Here is a 21449-nt window from a genome sequence, read left to right as displayed (position 1 = left end):
TACAAAGGGACGCTACAAATCTGTTTATTTAAATGAATTTTATATTACGATTCCTGTAACAGCCTTATTTACCTTTATTAGCAAAGCTTTCGTGGACAGATTAACTAGGTATGTGCCTCGCAGTCGGATTATAACCTGGGACCGTCATATAAGATCGTGTTGTGATATTTTCGCGAAGTTTTGGAAGTTCGATGAACACTGTGTTGAATGTTTAATACACAAGTGTATGTGGTCATAGTTTAGTGGTTTTATAAACTATTAACTTTAATTTGGTAGAGTTTTCCCTGGTCCTATCCCGGAATATAGAGACTAAAACGCCGTCGACAAAACTTTAAGTAGTTGAGTCATCAGGATTTCAAAAGAAATAAATTGACACAATCGGTAGATGTTTTAGCTAAATTGGAAATTTTTTAATGTTACAGAAAAAAACAAATTTTGATAGTATATTCGTTCAACATTTATTATTTACGAGTCCTACGCTTTATTTTATTTTAAACATTCATTTGGAGTGTCATGTTCTTCATCATAATGTTTGACAATCTACCGATGCTTCTTCGTTAAATTTGCACTCTTTTGAATTTGGACTTAATACCATACCAAAACATCCAAACTAAAACATCCATACCAGTATCTAGTACGTCATTTTTACTTTAACAAATCCATACAAAGAACTGACTGGGTAGAATATCATGTCGTATAATGTAGAGGCTGTCACAAGCTAAGGATGTTATAGCGTGTGCACTTCTCATGTTGAGGCAAGGCAGCTAACTAGCGCTGCTAAACAGCTTGTCAGTTCGCTACTTGAAACATGTATATCTAACTTGTGTTGCAGAAACTGAGTAAAATTGTCCTATAGAACACTAAATTTGCTAAAAACTTGCGTTCTTGAGGCTTTTGAAAATAAATCGTTTCCCTCGAAATCAATACGGTATGTTGCCATGGGGGAATTGAATAAATAGTTTTTAATTTAGGAAACAGAATAGAAATTAAATTGAGTCGAGAAAAAAATTAGCATGGATGGGTAATAAAGAATTAAAAAAAATAAAAGGATGGAATATAAAATTATAAAAACACGAAGTACAAAATAACGGACATAGGATGTTTAGATATAGAAATGCGAATATGACTGTGTAGTTGAAGATGAGATTGTAAGGCCTGGTGCTATATAGCTCCCCCCTCCACAGCGACTGTCGTCTGCGCATCGCTACTGCACAGTTTCCCCCACCACCCGCGTCATATCGGAAGTTTTACAAGTTACAACCACAAGAGTAAAGCAGCGGTCACTAAACCTAGACTAGAGCTCAAAATGGAAGTGGATGTATTTGTTTTCAATGTATATATTGTAATGCAATTATAATATACTGAACTGGAATGCACTAATGCACTATATACGTTTTTGTGTCTTCACTCATATTACAGTCAATGTGCCAAAACAATCCTCAATAACGGTGTGTTTATTTTTTTACAGAACTTAGCTCATGAACCTAAATACAAATAGGTAGCTGTTTCCCTTAAATTTCGGATGTGTCCCAGCAAATTATTGTAGACATATTGTACTACCATCAATACCAAGTTGTTTCCTTAGACTTTGAGTGTCTGTCACTATAGACTGTTCATCTGGGCTAAGTGGTTATTATAAAAAATAAACCTTAGAAAATAAGTCCCATAGTAGCTGCAGTGCTGTGGCTAGTCTCGAACTAGCGATGCCTGACTCTTCTACTCACACGCTTTGTTATCACTGAGTAACTATGTTATACAGGGTGAATCTTCTAAGCTGTCCTAAACAGATTACAGACGAACGGCTTGACATACAGAGATGAAACAAAACTTTTCCCCACTAATTCATACCCAAGGAACAACGTAAAAATATTTTTACCATTTTTAAAATACAGGGTGTTCAAGAAACTGGGGGTCATGGGTTCGAATCTCAGAGTTTTCAAATGTAAACATATGTCATGTTATGCATCATTTTAAAGCTCTAGACTAGACAAACAATTCAGTGAAAACAGAACTCATTTATCTTTGTCCGTTTCAAAATGGCGGCCATTTTTATAGAAAATATTGATACTTACAGAATACCCTGTATCTTGAAAACCACTAAACTTATTTTCGTTCTGTTTGAAAATTCTTAATCCTCGTAGGTTCAGCTTTAATTTGATATACAACAAGTCAACATTTTAAAAACTTAATATTTTTTCTATGATTTTAATTTTTTTTTTTAGTTGGTAGCCTTGTAAATGAAAATTTTTAAATGGCAACATATGTAAAATTGTGTATTATTTTTAGGGTCTTGTAAAAACAAACAACTTTTGAATTTAAACCTACCGTCTATCTTTGGTCTCTTTCTAGTAATTAACCAAAAACCCCAATTGCCCATATAAAACCCATGTTAAACGCACAGTATCATAGGAATAGTGTATCTGCATTCACTAATCTTCAGTACTGCACGTTTAACATGGGTTTTATATGGGCAATTGGGGTTTTTGGTTAATTACTAGAAAACGAAAAATATTTTAAAAATGGTAAAAATATTTTTACGTTGTTCCTTGGGTATGAATTAGTGGGGAAAAGTTTTGTTTCATCTCTGTATGTCAAGCCGTTCGTCTGTAATCTGTTTAGGACAGCTTAGAAGACTCACCCTGTATAAAATGTTCTAACCTAATCTAACCTAACCTAACCTAACCTAACCTAACCTAACCTAACCTGCTATGCTATCACTGAGTAACCATGTTCTGTAAAATGTCGAGTAAATGTAAATTTCATTTATTCAAAAGGTTTCTCTGAAATAACATCCTTCCCCTTTTTGTGGTTTTAAAGAAGTGCTTTTACGCAGTATATTTTCCTTGCATATTCCCTCACATTGCACGTTGAAAACAAGACTTTTCCACTATGTATCTCAGGCAATAGATTGCACTGCGACAGTGATACGGCCCGTTTTATGTGTTAGGGGAGGAGACTCAAGTCTAGGGGATGAACAGACGAAATGAAACTCAGCCACTTTAATCTGTTAGAGGGAGACTCCCCCGGCACCGCATCAAGACCCGGTGGGGAAGATTTGGCTCTTCACATTATTCTTCCTTAGCTGTAAATACATCTCTGCTCGTGCGGGCTGACAACGGTTCTACACTAAGCTAATTCCATGTGTTTTCACTACATTCGTTTTCCTTTTATTGGTCTTGCAAATTTAATCTGCACGTCCCATTTTTTCTCAAGCAATATTTGTGGTCGTGGACTTTATAAGGATATTACGTATTGGTAGTATATTTTAACGTTTTATTTTCTACTTGTTATACTATATGGATATAATTATGTTTTCAAAATTAGTAGCTTAAATTATAAAACTAATATAAATAACCAAAAATTTTTTAACGTAACATTTTGCAATTTAAAATATGTAACAAAAAAGTATGCATACGGTTTAAAAATACTCGTGTTAATATAAAGCTGTATTTTCATTAATCTCAGTTGCTTCCCCTTTTTTTAGATAGTAATAACATATACAAAAATGCCTGATGCTATTTATTCATAATGTTTTTGACAACACCATCAACAAACAAAACTAATATCACTAAATATTTTCCCTTGACCAAAATTTAATAAGCAATGTGTCATAAAATAATTTAAAACGATAGGCTAATTCTAATATTTAAATCATGTGCCGATGAATTGGTCTACATATAAACGATATCTACTATCATTAAAATTCCATTTTAATTTAATATGCTTATAGGTACCAATAAATATTAATTAAAACGATAGGTTACAGTAGTTCTAATATTTAGATCAAGTGCAGATGAACTGGTCTAAATATGAACGATATCCACCATCATTAAAATTCTATTTTAATTTAATATGCTTATAGATACCGATAAATATTCATTAGTTAGATAACATATAATTATCTATTTTATTCAAAAACTGTGCATACGTACTTCCACTGACTTCACTAAGTAATACTTTACAATAACTTATATTTTACATTACCTTAAAACCACATTTATGTCCTGTTACCCCAAATACCTATTGACTGGCTTTATTGTTTCTAACAGACTGGACAACATGGATTGAGAAGGACAATAAATGACACTTCTTGTTAGGACCTTTGCGTTTCCCGTCAGACAATTCCTAGAACAAATTCTATGACGTTAGTGAAGGAATTTCATTTCACTAAACGTAATGTATAGAGTGCCCGATTCTAAGAAGGTATTATGAAAGAATTTTCATCTTATTACTTTGCATTATTAATTTGGTTGTTGTCTCTTGGAACTCTTAGAAATTAAATTACATTTAAGAATCTAACCAATTGTTTTGTACATTTTTTCTTCAGTCGCTTTTTAAGTATCTAAGAGCTTAGCTCCCGAAATTGTTGGGGGAATATGTTTAGGAAACGGGGCTTAAGTGTACAACATTCATATTCAAATCATATAAAGTACTGTAAAAAACACATCTTTTCTTGTTAAGCGTACATGCTGCAATTCACATACTGATTCATATAAGCTCCATATATTTAATCACTATATATTTAGCCTATGTACTTCAGAGACCTGTTTTTGACGTGTTCATTAACTTAATTTATACGTCCACGATAAGGTGTACTAAATCATACCATGTACTGTAGTATACGACCACCGGGACCAACCAGTGTTTTGTATTCGTCTATAGAAGAGTCAGTCATTGATTTAATACAGAGACGAGATCTCTGTTCCATCATACATGATATAACAATCCCTAAGTTTAATCTAAGCTACACAACCCTGCTGATTTCATATAAGATTCATATTAAAACTAAAAATATAATAATTTTTTTTACAAATACCTAAATAGTAATTGTAGCAGCAATTGCAATTTCCTAGAAAAATCTTTTCACTCACAAGTATTTGTAAAATTTCTTTTAAGTAAGAATGAGCACATAGTTTTTACGACAGCCATACGGTTTTTTCAACGTAAGACAGTCTCTGGAAACATGAATCTAACATAATAGAAAATTAAAACCTTTATTTACTTTTCATAGACTTATTACTACTTAATATTTATTAATCATGTTCTTCACAAATGCCTGATTATATTTCATAGATATAATTTAACATACACTATGACTAACATTTCATATGTTTCAGGGGGAAACCGAAACAGTAGCAGATAAAAATAAGGTAAGTGAAAATTAAATTCATTCTGAAACGTTTTAAATCTGGTACCCGTTTATGCCAAATTAATTCATACGAGTCAAAGAGTACACAGATGTCATTAATTTATAATTTTCCTAAAAATCCCCTTAGTAATTTTTCACTTTTCATTTAGAATTTTCTCAGTGGAAAATCAAAACGCAGCTGAAAAGGTAGAAGCCTTGGCGTTTCATCAGGGGACTGTGATGTGATTTCAGAGCGGCCATTGTAAATATTTAATTGCTAGCGTTGACCTTTCACAGATATGCGAACCCCGTGTGAGAATCTGTGTCATTCAACTTGTAATCAAATCAAACCGTCAGTGTCACAGTAGCACTAGCCACTCTGTCACTATAACGTGTTTTGTTTGTTACATTGTTTAATAAATTAGACCCAGTGAGATTTGTCTCCAATAAAAGTCACATATTTGTAAATGTGATTTTAAATTTGCAGTTCATTGAATCACGATGTAAGTATTAAGAGATGTAATGTATGGTTTGTTTCAAAAAGAAACTGGTATAGTTCAATATTCAAGGATTTATCAAACCCAGTAAAAACTAATTGATGGAATATACTTATTAATAATTGTAGACAAATTGTATCTTTTACTTTTAGTGTTGAAGCTTATTAAGCCGCTATAGGCTATGGTAACCGTGTAACGACATGATAACTCAAAATATTCGCCAAAAGAAAATGTTGTCACAGTATTCCATGTTTCCCCCAGATTTTCGTATAGTCCTAATTGTAGACAATGTACATTATATATTTCATTTTTAATTTAAAGGCTCCTAAAGCAACCGTTGACTATCGCAATACGATACATGTATACATTTACTTACATAAAAATATAAATATATTTACACAAATACGATAAACATTACAAACATTAGCTGAGAGTACATTTTGATGCAGTCTTCTATGTAAGGCATATCTCAGTTTTCAGCGTGTCTCATACTTTTCCCCATAAGCCCAATTTTTTCTTCAATTTCTAACTATTACAATACACACTTAAATAAATAGCCGATTTCCTTTGCTAAAATTTTTAGCATCAATATATCGTACGAGGAAGATGTTTTGCCCAATTTGAAGCCTCATGCCTCTACTCTACTACAACCTTCCCCCTTTGTGACTTTTCCCCTTTCGCAAGTCAAGATGTATTCATTATACATCATGGCAAATGTGTGTGGAGTGTAGCCAAGAGGGGGAGCGACCGTAGACGGAGTCTACTCGTCTGGGTAAAGGCGCGCCAAAAATTATAGTCAATGGTAAAATTATCAATCCAGTACAAGAGTACTAGTAGGTCTTAACTTGATTAATTGTTGTTTCAATGTTAATAGTAAATATAAATACCACCAATGACAAGGCCTGCCATCTTAAAAACAACGACCAATCTTTCAGTATTGTTCAAAACTCAATAGTTTTCACAAAGTAGTTTGAGAACAAATTCAACAACATAATTACTTAATGAGTCAATGTGGTTCAGAATGAACTAACCGATTGCATTGGTTTTCCAACTAATTGTTTCTAAATAACATAAGTTAGATGGTGTGATAAAAGAGAGCATGTTTTGTAAATCACCATTAAAAGTTTTACATTATTTTAGTTGATTACATTCTTGAAATCTTTATACAAAAACTTGAACATTTGAACATTTAAGATATTCACACATTGAGCTTCAGATTTCATTTTTCGTAAATGTGTATGTTGTTTCTTTCGTAAATTGGTAATACAAAGACATAAGATTTACGGCATCAAGTTGCGAAACCATCAGAAGGATATTGACGTTTTCCACAACGAATCTAACCAAAGTTTTGATTATTATTATATAATAATAACGTATTGAGAATTTTTACTTAATTTAAATAAAAAAGCTGAAATAAAATAAACTAATTCCAACAGCAACTATAGAATAAAAAAAAGTTAGAAGTATTAGTAAAAAAAACATTGTTATCTAACATAATAAACCAAATTTCAAATTTCCCTTTATCCTATTAAATTCTTCGCTGACACCATCCCCAGTTTTCAATTATCTGCAGTAGCTATTTCGGATTGCAGTTTAGTAATTTACATGTACAACAAGGTCGTCTGTAGCACGTAGCACATTTGTCGCTGACGATACCACCTACAAGACCATCTACAGAGGAGGAATTCACAAATTAACCACCATTTCCACCTCCCAACACGCGCCGGGTATTTTTCACACGAACAATTTACATTGTATTCGTTAGTTTTATCGTCGAACGAACTGCTCCTGTGTTTTATTTGATTTCCTGTGAATTTTCCATTAGAGTAGCTTCGGTTATGAAGTTGTGAAATATGTCCTTGCACATTCCAAAATATAAATACAATTTGTGTAGACCTTTTGCGTGTTATCGGTTCGTAGCTAGAATTAGGCTAGTCGCACAATTATTTTTGTATATAGTACCTTTTATAATGTTCTATAAAATATACAGATGAAAAATGTTCTTCTTGACAAAACGATTTGAATATTTATCAGTACTAAATTAATGCAAGTTTGTACGGAGTAATTTAATATTTAAACGATGCCTTGGAAAAATATTGATCAATAATATAATATTGACCGGAATAATAATATAATATTATATATAAGGATATAAATAATATAATATTAATAGATTTTCTAATGTAGAAAACCATGACATTATGCCTTTAAATCTGTTCATTGTGAATGTATTCAGAGTTTGGACAAAAATTCAATTTCAAGATGGGTTAGCCTCTGGATCGAAAATTGCAATAGAAAATGGTTTAAGTTACCTTATGCGTCAAACGATCCTTGATGTAGTAAATTAAAATTGAAATGCTTCAAATAAGACACATAATTGAATAATGAAAGTAATACACATTTTTAACTTTAATTCTTAACAATTAGTGGTACAATTATTTCATTTAATGAATTGATTTTTAATAGAAGTAGAGTATAGTTTGAAAGATTGCTGCTTGAATCCAATTCGTAATCAGATTATTTTTATAAATAAATTATGTATCGAGCGTGTTCTTCACTATAGGCCTAATATTTAACTATATTCCCTCCCACACTATATTTAAACAAAAATCTTTTCATATATCAAAATAATTACACAATCCATGTTGATAATTCTACAATACTTCTTTAAGATACGATTTAGCCTACAAAAGTGTAAATAACCGATCTAGCAACGTGAGCTTGGAAACATTCAAAGTGTAACTCTGTCTTCACTCAAAGGACTTGCAAAAGATTGGATAAAACAGTCGTCACGCTTACAAAACATTGTTTTGAACTCTCTTTATTGTGTTGAAACAAAGGCTCCATCAATATTGAGCGAGTTAAAGTATTCTCACGGAGCTGATAGTGTGTAAAAAAACATTCTATACTTGAGACATGCATTCTTCCATATAAGTATGTAATTCTTGGAATCGATAATTCTGGAATTGTTTGCGATTTATCAAAATATTCAATCTTTACAATATAAATCACATATCGCCGTATGGTTAGTTGTAAAATTAATAAATCAGTATGTTTTGGTTGAAAGTTAGAAAGCAATAAAGTTCAACCAGAAAAAACTAAATTGAACTATTTTGCTGTGTGTTTTTATTCATTTAGTTGTAGTAGAAAATTATTCCAACTGTTATATTCACTAATTTATGCCAAAATGTTGTGTAATACCTCAAGAATTTGACTTGGACCTTAAGTATATGTCATTTTAATGTCTTATTCTCAAAAAACAGATGTTTTTTACAGTTTTTTCTCGTCCAACTAGATGTAATATTTTATAGATTCATACCTAACTTTGTTTGTTTTATTGATTTTGGAACTAGGAAATATTTGTTGACCGTTTCATATATTTTTACTACTACCAAAGTCTACATAATACTTATTCTCTAAACCTATATGAAATAATAGCAATGTTTACCTTAAACTATAGATTAAAGGAGTAGACATAGGTCTACTCTTATGTATATGAACCAACAAGCAATATAGAAACGTCATTTCGCACTATGCGATCAATTCTAGATCAAAACTTTGGACATGACCATTGACGAGAATGAGAAAAGGAAAAGGATTCAGAAGAGTCGGATCCATACAGGCTGATGTGTCAGTTGATGGCAGTTTTATTTAGAAAAATCAAAGTTTCTCCTCCAGGCCTGGGCATGATGGCTCACACGTGGGGCAAATGCCTTGACAATAAAACATACAAAACTGGAATGTCATCAGATATCCCTTCGAAATATCCGTTGACCCAAGGAAAGTTGGATCTCGTAGCCTTTCTCATTCCCGTGTTCAATATGCCCAGACTACTTAGCATAGCTTTGTTAACATTTTCGAACCTCACTGTAGAAAATATTTTCATCTTATGTAAAATGTAAAAAAAGAATGCAAAGAATTTCATTTTAGTACAACAGTTAAGTTAATTTTTAACGTTGCTTAATTATTATCAGGTTTTTAGAACCATCGTCTATAAATATTTGCTCTCTGTGCACTCACTCAATCTTGTATAACTAGCAGAAAAGTGGGTTAACTAAAAACATAACCAATTCTTTATTTACTTTCCTATCCGATCATTACTTAAATAGAGAAAAATACAATGGAAAATCTCTGAAATGTGAACGTTTGGATGGTGCTAAAATAAATAAACATACATAGCTTATAAAAGTACAAAAAATACATGCTTTTTACTTTGTTGACTGCTAAAAATAAAACGTGCAGCTTATCTTTTGAACCGCTTAAATTACATAATAGATAAACACCGTTCTCAATATTACTATTAAATTTAACAAAGCCAACTCCATTACTTTGGAACATATCAATTCAATAATGCCTTACTTTCCTTCAACACAAAAAGAACGCTTAAAAAATCGCAAATTTATTTTTATATCAAATATGTACATATTCACTGAGTCTCAGAGTCGAAAACATGTCCAAACTGAATCAAAGGTTTATGGTTAGATAAGATAATTTCACATAAATTCAAAATATAAATCACCATGCCATTATTCCATATGGAGACTGACCGGTATAGTGACCCTGGTCTAACATCGGTTATTAATCTCCGTGTGGTTGATGCAGTTCCGTCCCAATACCACAGTTTATCTGGTAAATGGAGCTGACCATAGAACATTCATTAACCTGTCATGCTCCAATCCAGTTTAATCCATGTCCACCCCCAAACAAGAATTTCACATAATGAGTTTAAAGTTAAAAGTAATTAAAATTGGATTTTACTGTTTATATTGGAAATTTGAATTTTAAAAATGGAAAAGTGATGAATTTGAGAGTTTAAATTTAGATGAATATGATAAGATACTTAAAGGATGGCATTCTAGAAGTTTCAAGAATAAGAGTTCACTGGTTGCAAGTTAGGCGAATCGTTTTCAAATCTAGCATTTAATAGTTGCAACTCAAAGGGCGTGAAAATTTCATATCAGATTAATTTGAGGTTGATATTTATTCTCGTCGTTAAAATTGAATAATGTAAATAATGTTGATAGAATTATTAAAATTGTGACAGAAAAAGTAGGTCGTGATATAAAAATAATGAGCATATTTAACCTTTACAAATATTTAGGTAGCAAATTTTTCTTAGTGAGCCAAACAAAAATTAAGTTAAAAATTAATTTTCTGATGAAATTGTACGAAAGAGCACCAATCAGCTTAAGTTTAAAGACGAAATACTTAAGTAAATCACCTTAATTCCAACGAAATTTAATAAGGGCATAATCACTCAGGATCCCTTGTAAATCGCTTTTGACAAATTGCTTTTTTGTTCAAGTTCAATTCCGTGGCCGTTGCCTTTGTGATTTGTTGATTAACTAGCAGAAAAGTATTGTTGTAATAAACATATGTTACTATTTTACATCCTTTTTTTAATTATTATAATCAAATTTAGATCAATCATTGTATAATCTAGTCAGGTTAACATATAATTTTCTTCTGGTTTAGGTTCAATAGTTGTTATTGTATCACTTAATGTTATCAATTGGCGATTTTATCGATCATTAGATCAATTTCCTTAGTTTAGACCGTTTGCTTCCCAAAAAAGATTCCCCTTGCTTAAACTTACACAAGATTTTAAAAACTAGTATTATCTACTTCAAGCCTCTTTTAGATACCTATAAAACTATTACCCATTTTTTCAGTAACATTAAACTCTGATTAACCATGTAAAGAAAAACAAAATTTGTTAATATTTACTGTTGATTGTTCAAGAGGAAATTTTTAATTCGAAAGAGAACCTGCATGGGTGCCTTTAATTGGTCATCAGTGTGGTGTGAGCACAATGGGGTTGTTTTGGGTTGGGGGATGTTTGGGGGGGAACATGCGTCCATCGCCACAACACCACACAATGATTCTCCATTGTCAATCTGTCAGCCCGGCACATTATAGCAATCCATGAAGATGGATAATGGCGGAACAATACCTAGCATCCATTAAATCCAAAATTGGTTACGTTCCCAGCGTGCCAAGCCACGTTTATACAATCAACTTGGTTAGAAAATTTATAAATTGATATTTTGCCTATTTTGTTAGCAAATACTCTTTAAGCAGTTCCAAAACAAGATTTGTGTTTGATTTTTGTGAATTTGTAAGATACCAATGTCTGTACCTACTCATGATTGTTAAACAATGAAAAATATTTTTATGATTTTTAGGAGTTCATACTGTATATTAGGATTTATATATTTTTACAGATTAAACTGTTAAATTTTCAAACTGTTAAACTTTAAATTTCTCTTAACTTCAAACATATATAATTTTTAACTTCAAACCTAACCTAACCTAACCTAACTTAACCTAACTTAACATAACTTAACCTAACCTAACTTCAAACATAAATATTATTTAAGGGTACACCGGACTGTGCGGTCAAAAATCATCCTAAGAGAATTGATATTAATGAATAAATAAGCATTGATCATGATCTACTTAACCGGTTTCCAATAAATCCTAGAGAAACCCAAATCTGAGCCTAAATGGTTCAACGTGTATCGGATTACTTGAGAAGTGGAGAAGATCTAAGCCTCTTGGACGACCAGAGGTGTTCCATTTTAAAAGCTCCACTGTTATTTCCCCGTTAATCGGATTTCAACCTGTTCAGATTGTTCAGATTGTTGGACAAGTCTGTGGATTATATTGCACCGGAGAAAACTCTAACTTTAGGTGAAAATCTAAAACATTGTGGCAGATTGTATTGAAGGCAATTTTACTTTGATGGCGAAGTTGGTACTTGCCTTCTCGCCATTGGATCTGACATGTTTCAAACTTCGCTACAATTATAACTCGAGCACTTCTACAAAGTGCTCTGTTAATTGTTTTGGGAATTTCGATACTTTTCGACCAATTGTATTAGTTTGATTGAAAAAGACGTTGAGTGGTATATGTTACATATTGTTTGAGATTGCACAGATTGTAGTTGTGTAGTGGATGTTTTGCACTATGTTTTATAGCTAGAGGACTAGGTATCGTGTTTCATTTGATACCCGCATGAGGCTTTTATTATCGTATGAATCAACACTGATTGCAATCAAAACCACATAAGTGAAGGAATTACTTCACATTTAAGTGTCTAATAACATTTAAGCATCAATGCCTATGGGTCTTCTTAAATATTGTTGGGCTTAACATGGTGTTGATAGCGTACTATATGACAATATACTCGTTCTACTCGTATTGTGCTGATTTAGCATATTCATGTATTATCACACTCTATTTATACCATGATGATGTATGTCTAGCATACATCGCTAATTGATAGAAAGAGTCAATGTTTATTAAGTAGACAACAAGCAGATCCATAAAAAAATTTTTAATTGAGTATTATACAATGCCATTTTGCATCGGTTTTGTGTTTTACCATGTAGCCGATGATATTCGGACGCTAGTGCAGTCAAGTAAAGAAGCGTGTTTAGTTGTGCTCGACTGAGGAAGATGAAATGCTATTACAGTAGGCCTACGTATCAAAATACTACGACATTTTAAGTTTCTACTCGTCACTATACATATTATATACCATAGACAAATATAATTAAACTTTGACCAACAACAGTGCTGTGGTTAGCACAAGTTCTGGCGTCCACCGCTAGGAGTGCCGTGTTTAAGGCGCACGAACTACCTAAATACACGACACTCCTAGCGATGGACGCCAGAACATGCTAACCGCAACACTGTGTTGGTCTATATTTAATTCTATTTGTCTATAGTACCACCTAATCAACATCGTTTCTCAAAAACAATCACCACTCAATCCCAGAGTTTGATTCTGTTTACTCCAATAAATTGGCCTTGGTTGTTTGCAACTGTGTTAATACTCGCGGCGAAATGTTTGAAGTACAATTATCCTGAAACAGTCGGTAAACTGTTGGTCTTAATCAACGGAACTGCTTCGGAACTTGCAAGTTGAACTGAGATGGAGTCGCTGAAACAAATCGATAGGATTAGTGCTGCAATTGCTTCATTATCAACTTTCTGGATTAATTTGTGAGTTGTCGATGACGTTATTTGTCAATATAGATGCAAACCGTGTATATATATTTTTGGACTTGCCTTTGAGGAGGATTCCCCCAGATTCCCCATACATGAAACTTTTACCGTAGTCTACAAGATTACACATGGGTGGTTATGAATCATTGATACAATTTAAAAGTATGCTATTGTCAACACACTGTGTTTCATTTTGCCTCGTTTTAATGGACTTAGTAGTAGTGAATAGGAAATTTTTTGAATTTCAGTTCTAAATATTTATTATGTTTGAATGGAGATATCCGAGCAGTACCAATTACACGGTGACACGAATTAATCAGTTTTGTACATAATACTTATCATGTTGCTCCAAAAGCAAATCCCAAACTAAATAACCCTTCACCTAATGTATAAAAATGCACTTTAAAGATCCATAAAAGTTACTATTTACTATACAAAATTTAAGGAACTTTAGTCACAGTCAGTCTTTAAGACATTGAGCGTTTATTCTGTATTCGAATCACTAAAAAATATGAGAAACTATTATTCCCAAAAATTTTCACCGTGCGTACAGTATATACACTATGCATATATATGATGATTTTAAGTTTTTGTATCTCGCAAGAATTTACAAGATTGTGCGTCAAGTGCATCACTTACTCTACAACATCTAGAGCTCTGGAGATATCCAGTTTCCAGGCCTCGTCGCCGTCGCCCCATACCTCAGGTTATGCGGGCAGGACAAGTGGTTTCTCCACATTAATCCGCCAAACTCGTATTATTTATGCGTCCCCCGTCACGTGACCGTTAACAAGGTCGACCAACCCAGCATTTATGGGGTTTGGCATCTCTAGCTCGGAGAGATAACAACTATTTTATTGCTACAGTTTTATACCACAAGATAACACTAAGTGGATGTATCTCTCAAGAGTTGACAAGATTTTGCTTTTAATCGCTTTATAGAGATGTGTTTTAAGTAAACTGAAGTCGAATGGCTGTTTTGAGAAAACTAATTTTGTCAAGTATTTGTGAACTTGTAAGAAATTCTGTTGCGAAAATGTCAGTTGTCAGTTTCTTTTTCGGATTCGGAGAAGTGTCAAACGTTGAAGTTTTTTAAATAGGAAAGTTGGTATAAAACTTTTATGTTACATTAAACTTAATTATCTTTTACACAACTTAGCTTAAGAAGGTATTAATTTTGGAGTGATGGCACTTTCTTTGTTAAGAAATTATTATCGCATAGAGAATCGTTTCGTTTTTGAATGACGTCGGTATTAGAAATATGTTAATTTTCAGATTCTATTCAAGTTACCACTTTAAATTTATTTTAAAATTTGTCGCATGCAACTTCGTATATAAAACAAGAATAACTTGGTGTTTCTCAATGTTAAATTTATTTGATGATCTAAAAAAATAAGTATATTTCTGCTAACAAAAAAATATGTATGTTTTTCCCAGTGATGGAAAGCTACAGAAAACTATACCGAGGTAACGTGTTGTATGTAATACGAATCTCACCTCAAGGGGGGGATGACTCGCCATAAAGGGAGCTCCTCTCTCTACGGGAAATTGGAACGACTGCGGAAAAGCGTTTTCCCACTCGGATATACGAATACATTTATTCCGCACCTTTTATTATGTATCTGTGTCTCCTTCGACATTTTGGTTTTTCTTCTTGTTCCTTGCATCATAAACAAACTTGACTTATTTTCAACATGATGAAGTAAATATGCAGTTACATAAATTATTCATGAGAAATTTGAGGTGTTTTGGAGTATCAAAGTAATTTGTGAAACATTTTGTAAACATAACGTTATAATTGGTAGTATATTTTTGTCACATCAAAGATGATAATTTATTATTTTAATATACTAATTTACCGTTGAAATTAATTAACAGTAAAGTATTTTTAAGTTTCAGGGTAAAATCTGTTTGAAGAAAGAAATTATAACTTAAGAAATTAATTAAAAAATGTTAAGGTACAAAAATCTTTAAAACCAAATCACAAGCTATAACTGTACAAACTTTATTCAAATATTATTTACTTATTCAGTTAGCAGACGTTTAGCAGCAAAAGGCACTTGTAATTCTGAAAGGTTGAGGGGAAGGGAATGCCTTGGATACAAACGAACGTTCCTTGTTCAAATATTTGGACAGGTATGTTCATTAGTATTAATGGCCGGAGTCCGCTTCTACTATTGAATCCACTCAGTCGACAGGTTTCACTCTAATGCAATTACTCAATTGATAAGACTGAGTCGTTTGACCGTTCTTATTTTTTCCCTCTAAATTCCTTTTAAATGTATATGTATAGTTTTGATGTCTCCTTTAAAATTGTTCATCTGTATACAAATATCTTGTGGCTTTTTGAGTAGTATTTTTTTCTGGACCTTTTCCGTTAATTCAATGCCATTTTGTTTGTAGAGCAGTAGACTATTAGCAATAGAAGTGGTAGAGAATTAAACTTTGGTTAGGTTAAATTAGGTTAGGCTAGGATAGGTTAGTACAGAGTTTAGTATATTAGAAAACCCTAACGTATCCACATTCCACTGGTGGTAGTGAATTAACGGAAAAGGACCTTTTTCTTAAATAAATAAAAGAAGGTCCTTCTAGCACGGGGTACATGCTTGTCCCAGTGTAATTACATTAAAACCATGTGTGACTACGAAATTTGAATCCAAGAACAAAAATCTTGTGCCCCAACCACTAGACAGAGCTTTAAACTAATTATCTTTATTAATAAACTTATGGTATGTTTAGGCATAGTTATCAAATTAAAGTGTATTACAATTAAGTAATTAATGAATAACTTATTCAGTCTCAAGATTTTAAGAATACTACAACAAATAGTTAAACACGTTTTGCCATGTTTGTGAAATGAGTGTGTTCAATAGTTCAATAGTTTATTTTAATTACGAGTATTTTCAATAGTTTGATTTATTGAACGTTTTATAATTTATTGGTACTCGTACTAAGGATTTCTATTCAAATCAAACATTCGTGATTACAAATTGATAAAAATTCGTTGTTTGTGTATCGTTAGCACTACCAGTCTTTTTTAAACCAAATGTAACATTTTGCAAGGCTTTCATTAGCAGATTACAATTTAGGAAAACATTTATTTTTTCTGACTGAATATTATTTGACTGAAGTACCACTATTACTCTAAAATTGTTACAAGACCAACTAAATTGCTCGATCTTATACAGTAAAGTAGATGGTTTACAGTAAAGTGCTTTATGTAAACCAGACCAGACACACAACAAATGTTATATTACATTTGACTCGTAGTTCCAAGCAAATCTCCGTAAGAACATCACATACTTCATGTCTGTTTATTAGAGTGAATATGAAACGTTGGATATTATGAAAATAAAGCAAGCAGTTACATAACATTGCCAATTCAATAAGAAGATTACTGCAGACAGAGCTTTGTTCAGTGTATTCCATTATTCAAACATTTCATAGAATGTTTCTGTTCTTAATTCTTTATGAAGATCTTTTGCAATTTCGTTCTGAAGTAGTGCTCTTGCAGGTAAACAGAAGTTTTTCATTGCATATATTTAGCAATATTTTACATTTGATTCAGTTTAAAATGTGTGTAACTGAGTAACTCTTATGAATTATTTTATTTTAGCTATTTACTGGAAATAAGTAAAGATACTATTACCAATCATGAGGATAAATATTTCAATTATGATAAAAATAAATTTACGAACGAAAAATAAAAGTTTTGTTACTTTTTGCATCCCTTGCTGTCGATTTCTACAAATCTGCATGTAGAGTTTCCTGTATACCGTACATAGGTAATTTTATGTTTTTCTCATACTTAATTTGTTACTAGGAAATAAAGAACAACATGGCTCTAAACAGAAAATTAAACAAAATTAACACAAATTATAATAAGATATATATTATATCTTTGAGGATGATAAGGAAAATGTATTTAGGAAGAGGAGAGGGAAGGGAAGGAAACATGAGGAAAGACAGAGACTGTAGTTGTCGTGGGAACCGAAGCGACATCTACACCTCTACTTGCCAATGTGATTGACATCTCGGCTCATTGACTCTACAGGCTGTCTACAAAATGATGACAAAACCTGGTTAGAGCTCAGCGAACCTCCATCTACTGGGAAACTCATTTGCCCGTAAACACCTTAGTTTTTCGAATGTATGTAAACCTATAAGTGATTTCAGCCTTTTGCATATGATTTTTTCCTAGGACGCTAGGCACGAGCCTGGGATTGTTTTTCACATTACTTCAGGCTAGACCTAGGGGTTGCGGCACTATCACTTAGATAAAACCCATTGGTAATTTGGCGGGATTTGAACCCAGGACCTCTTGGACCGAAGTCCCGCGCTCTAACCACTACACCTGCTCGCTCCCTTTTATCGTTTTACATATGATACAGACAATAAAAGTCTATGTTAATTATAGGTATATTAATGATGCTTTCTTAAGTATTAACAAGACCAGGTTTTAGACTGATCCCTCTACGTTAATCGTTACTAATTCCAAAGACGTAGACACGTAAACAATAATCGTTTTGCTACAATATCTAACTCTTGTTCATCGTTTGAGGTTTCAAATGTATAAATTACTACTCACCCCTGTTAAATAATCATGTACCTTTTAATTCCTTATCACCTTCAAATTCGCAGTTAAATACATGTTCATTGTATCTTCCTTACACAGTATTTATTTCCTCGCTATATTAATTAAAAGCTTAAACATATTTGAATATTTTCTCACTAAGCATACAAATGCAGGTTTTAGTTGTAAGCTAAAGAAAAACGATATTTATTGACAATAATACAACCATAAATTCCAACTTGCATTTACGTTTTACATAAACATTTGTCAACTAAACCTTGCGTGTAAATGCTATTTCACTGCCTTTTAAATCTTGAAATGAAAAAAGCAGAAGACATACAGCAGTGGTTTTCATGGCCTGCTTTATCGCAACCTAGTGATATACTGCTAATGGCTGTTTATGTATCTGTCCAATTTATTGTGGTGTCCAAGCCGTTATTTGAATTTATTTGCATATTACCATCGATTCGGTTGATATCTGAAAGATTGGGACAATGACTGGAATATAAAAGTTCATGTTTTACCAAATAAGTGATAAGTAGAAACTTAATGGGTAGAGACTGAATATGCAAGTGTTGGTAGTGCTTAGTTTTATGAATATCAAATTTGCATTAGGCTTAACATGAAACAGTTATTTTCTTAATGTAAATAGGATAACGGTCGTTTTACAGAATTTCGATTTGCATTAACTTGTTTTTATAGTTATTTAGAAGGAATACAATCTATCATTACATTGCCAACTTTGACAAAGTAGCTTTTATTTTCGTAAAGCACAAAAACTAAAACAATAGTACTGCAACCTCATAGAGTAACGAAAGCAATTGTACTCTACTACATAGAGTAAGACAGATGAGTAGAGCTGATGTGACCTGGTGGTCTCATCAACTTGCGTCATTTTATTGATCTCTACTCCAACCTCATAGAGTAAGACAGATGAGTAGAGCTGATGTGACCTGGTGGTCTCATCAACTTGCGTCATTTTATTGATCTCTACTCCAACCTCATAGAGTAACAATAACAATAGTACTACATTACACAGAGTAAGACAGTTGAGTAGAGTTGGAGCGACCTGGTGGTTACTCGCGTCATTTTATCGATCTCTACTCCAACCTCATAGAGTAACAATAACAATAGTACTACACTACACAGAGTAAGACAGTTGAGTAGAGTTGGTGCGACCTGGTGGTTACACGCGTCATTTTATCGATCTTCACTCCAACTTTCAAAGTTACTCTCCAACCTACACAGCAGTTTGCTTGCTTTGTACACTGTGTACTCGTCTGTCTGTAACAGGCTGACATTTTTCACACGTCAAATATTTACCTGAAGAGGCGAAATAGTGCAAACGCTTCCAAGTATTTTGTCATAGAAGTTTTATAAACATTTTAAGCACCACTTCGTTTGCTTAGTCTGTAAAAGCTGTCGGGTTTCACTGCAAATAGGTTCACATGAGTGTGTTTACAAGTGGTTCATGTTGCAATACGACTCTTTCGATGGCATGTGAAACTAAGCATTTAAGACATTTGAAGAAATTACTGGTCCATCGAAGAAAATAGAAATAAGTTTTAATTGTTACTAAATATTTTTATAATTTGTCTACAATTGAAACATGTTAACAATTCTTATTTAACTGAACGGTAGATTGATGTTGTCTACTCCACACTTTGATTTATTTAAAACGTTGTACACACATATGTTCGAAAAAGAACTGTGCTATTGAAACTCATGTACATGTCCTATTTAGGGCTTCTGTCAAGTTATGAAGTGACTGATGAATAATTAAAGACGTCAATGCTGGCTGTAATGATTGTAAAACTAAGAAAAACTTATAAATTAAAACTAGAAGCCAATTACTCTCGTGTGTGTGAAGTGACAAGACTTCTCGCCATCTTCAATTTACACAAGATAATTGCCAGCTTGGAGTTATATCTCCTTTTGAGGAAATTTGCAAAGATGTTCGCAATGGTCAGTTTGCCAGAGCGTGGGACGATCTATCGCTTCATACTTGTCCACGGCCCTGATCAGAATCATAATCAGCGCCCCACGGGTCTGGTTTTTCGTATAAACCCTCTTCCATATATGAGAAAGCTCCTGTCCACTCGAAACCTGTTCTACAGAAAAAATCATTTCCATTCAATTGTAAAGCAGCCATTCACAAAACTGTACCGCATCCAAGGCGGATATATCTTCCAAGCTTTGTTGGTCTGTGAGCGAAATGTTTTAGTGATTTATTATTAGGGACTTTTTGCCGCTTCCGCTCTTGAGCTTTGAATTTTTATGAAAAAGTGATGCATGGCCTTTTCTTCCACATCTGTGTCGCTGTCGCTGCGTTACAGATTGGATTTTTTGCGTTCGGTTCAACGCCGCCATCGAAATTGTTGTTTCGTTAGCTCTATGTGGACCAAGTAACATTATCCGATGGTTTGAAATTGTAGACTTGATATATAAGAACACAAAATATAACTGTACAAGCAGAATTTTGTAAATTAGTTGTCATGGTTCAATTTATTTTTATTGTATACAGTATTGTGTGGTTGCCGAATTAAAATCAAACAAAGGAGACATTATATGGCCCTACGTTATATGGTTACGACTTATGGTTTGTTTTATAATTAGCCTCAAAAATATTATTCTGCTTCTAAAGACGCAGTGAAAGGAGGAAAATCATGGTGGGAAATTATTGGCACATTTTCATCGTAATATTATGTTGCTTTAAAAGGTCATATTATACTTTAATTTGATAAATTCCTTAATCCTGGAATGTTTCAGGGCAAGACATAGTAAAAATGTAACAAAATGAATTAAACACTGTCCTAATAGTTGGCGATAATACGGAGTTGTGGCGGGAGTATATTGTTTTATCTACGATTTTTCGTATGCAATGTCATCTGAAACATACAGTTATTTTTTACAGATATTTTATAGACATTGCCATTATCTTTGCTTGTTAGTCGTAGTGTCAGGTGGACCCTATAGCTTATGTCGCAAACAGAACTATCTTTCTCCACCTAACCGTCTTGTTTGTGTCATATATTGTACTAGGTTACACACAGGTATACAATACACACTGTGATCATCCTTGCTTGTTAGTCGTAGTGTCAGGTGGACCCTATAGCTTATGTCACAAACAGAACTATCTCTCTCCACCTAACCGTCTTGTTTGTGTCATATATTGTACTAGGTTACACATAGGTATATAATACACACTGTGATCATCCTTGCTTGTTAGTCGTAGTGT

The 21449-nt window shown here is 32.9% G+C and overlaps 1 protein-coding gene across 5 annotated transcripts in view; it reads left to right on the top strand.

The window, feature by feature from the left end:
• LOC129001798 (irregular chiasm C-roughest protein-like) overlaps nt 1–21449 on the top strand; it is a 248562-nt gene that overhangs the window by 163178 nt on the left and 63935 nt on the right. For all 5 annotated transcript variants that reach the window (XM_054429243.1, XM_054429240.1, XM_054429245.1 and 2 more), the window contains exon 4: nt 5118–5150. The gene's annotated coding sequence lies outside the window, so the exon portion shown is untranslated. The remainder of the gene's footprint in view (nt 1–5117; nt 5151–21449) is intronic.

The sequence above is a fragment of the Macrosteles quadrilineatus genome, unplaced genomic scaffold (genome assembly GCF_028750875.1).
Source record: "Macrosteles quadrilineatus isolate MER2022 unplaced genomic scaffold, UCM_ALF_1.0 Scaffold_8__2_contigs__length_117827958, whole genome shotgun sequence".
Lineage (NCBI taxonomy): Eukaryota > Metazoa > Arthropoda > Insecta > Hemiptera > Cicadellidae > Macrosteles > Macrosteles quadrilineatus.
The sequence above is the reverse complement of the archived record's forward strand: the minus strand, read 5'-3'. Positions and strand labels throughout refer to the sequence as shown.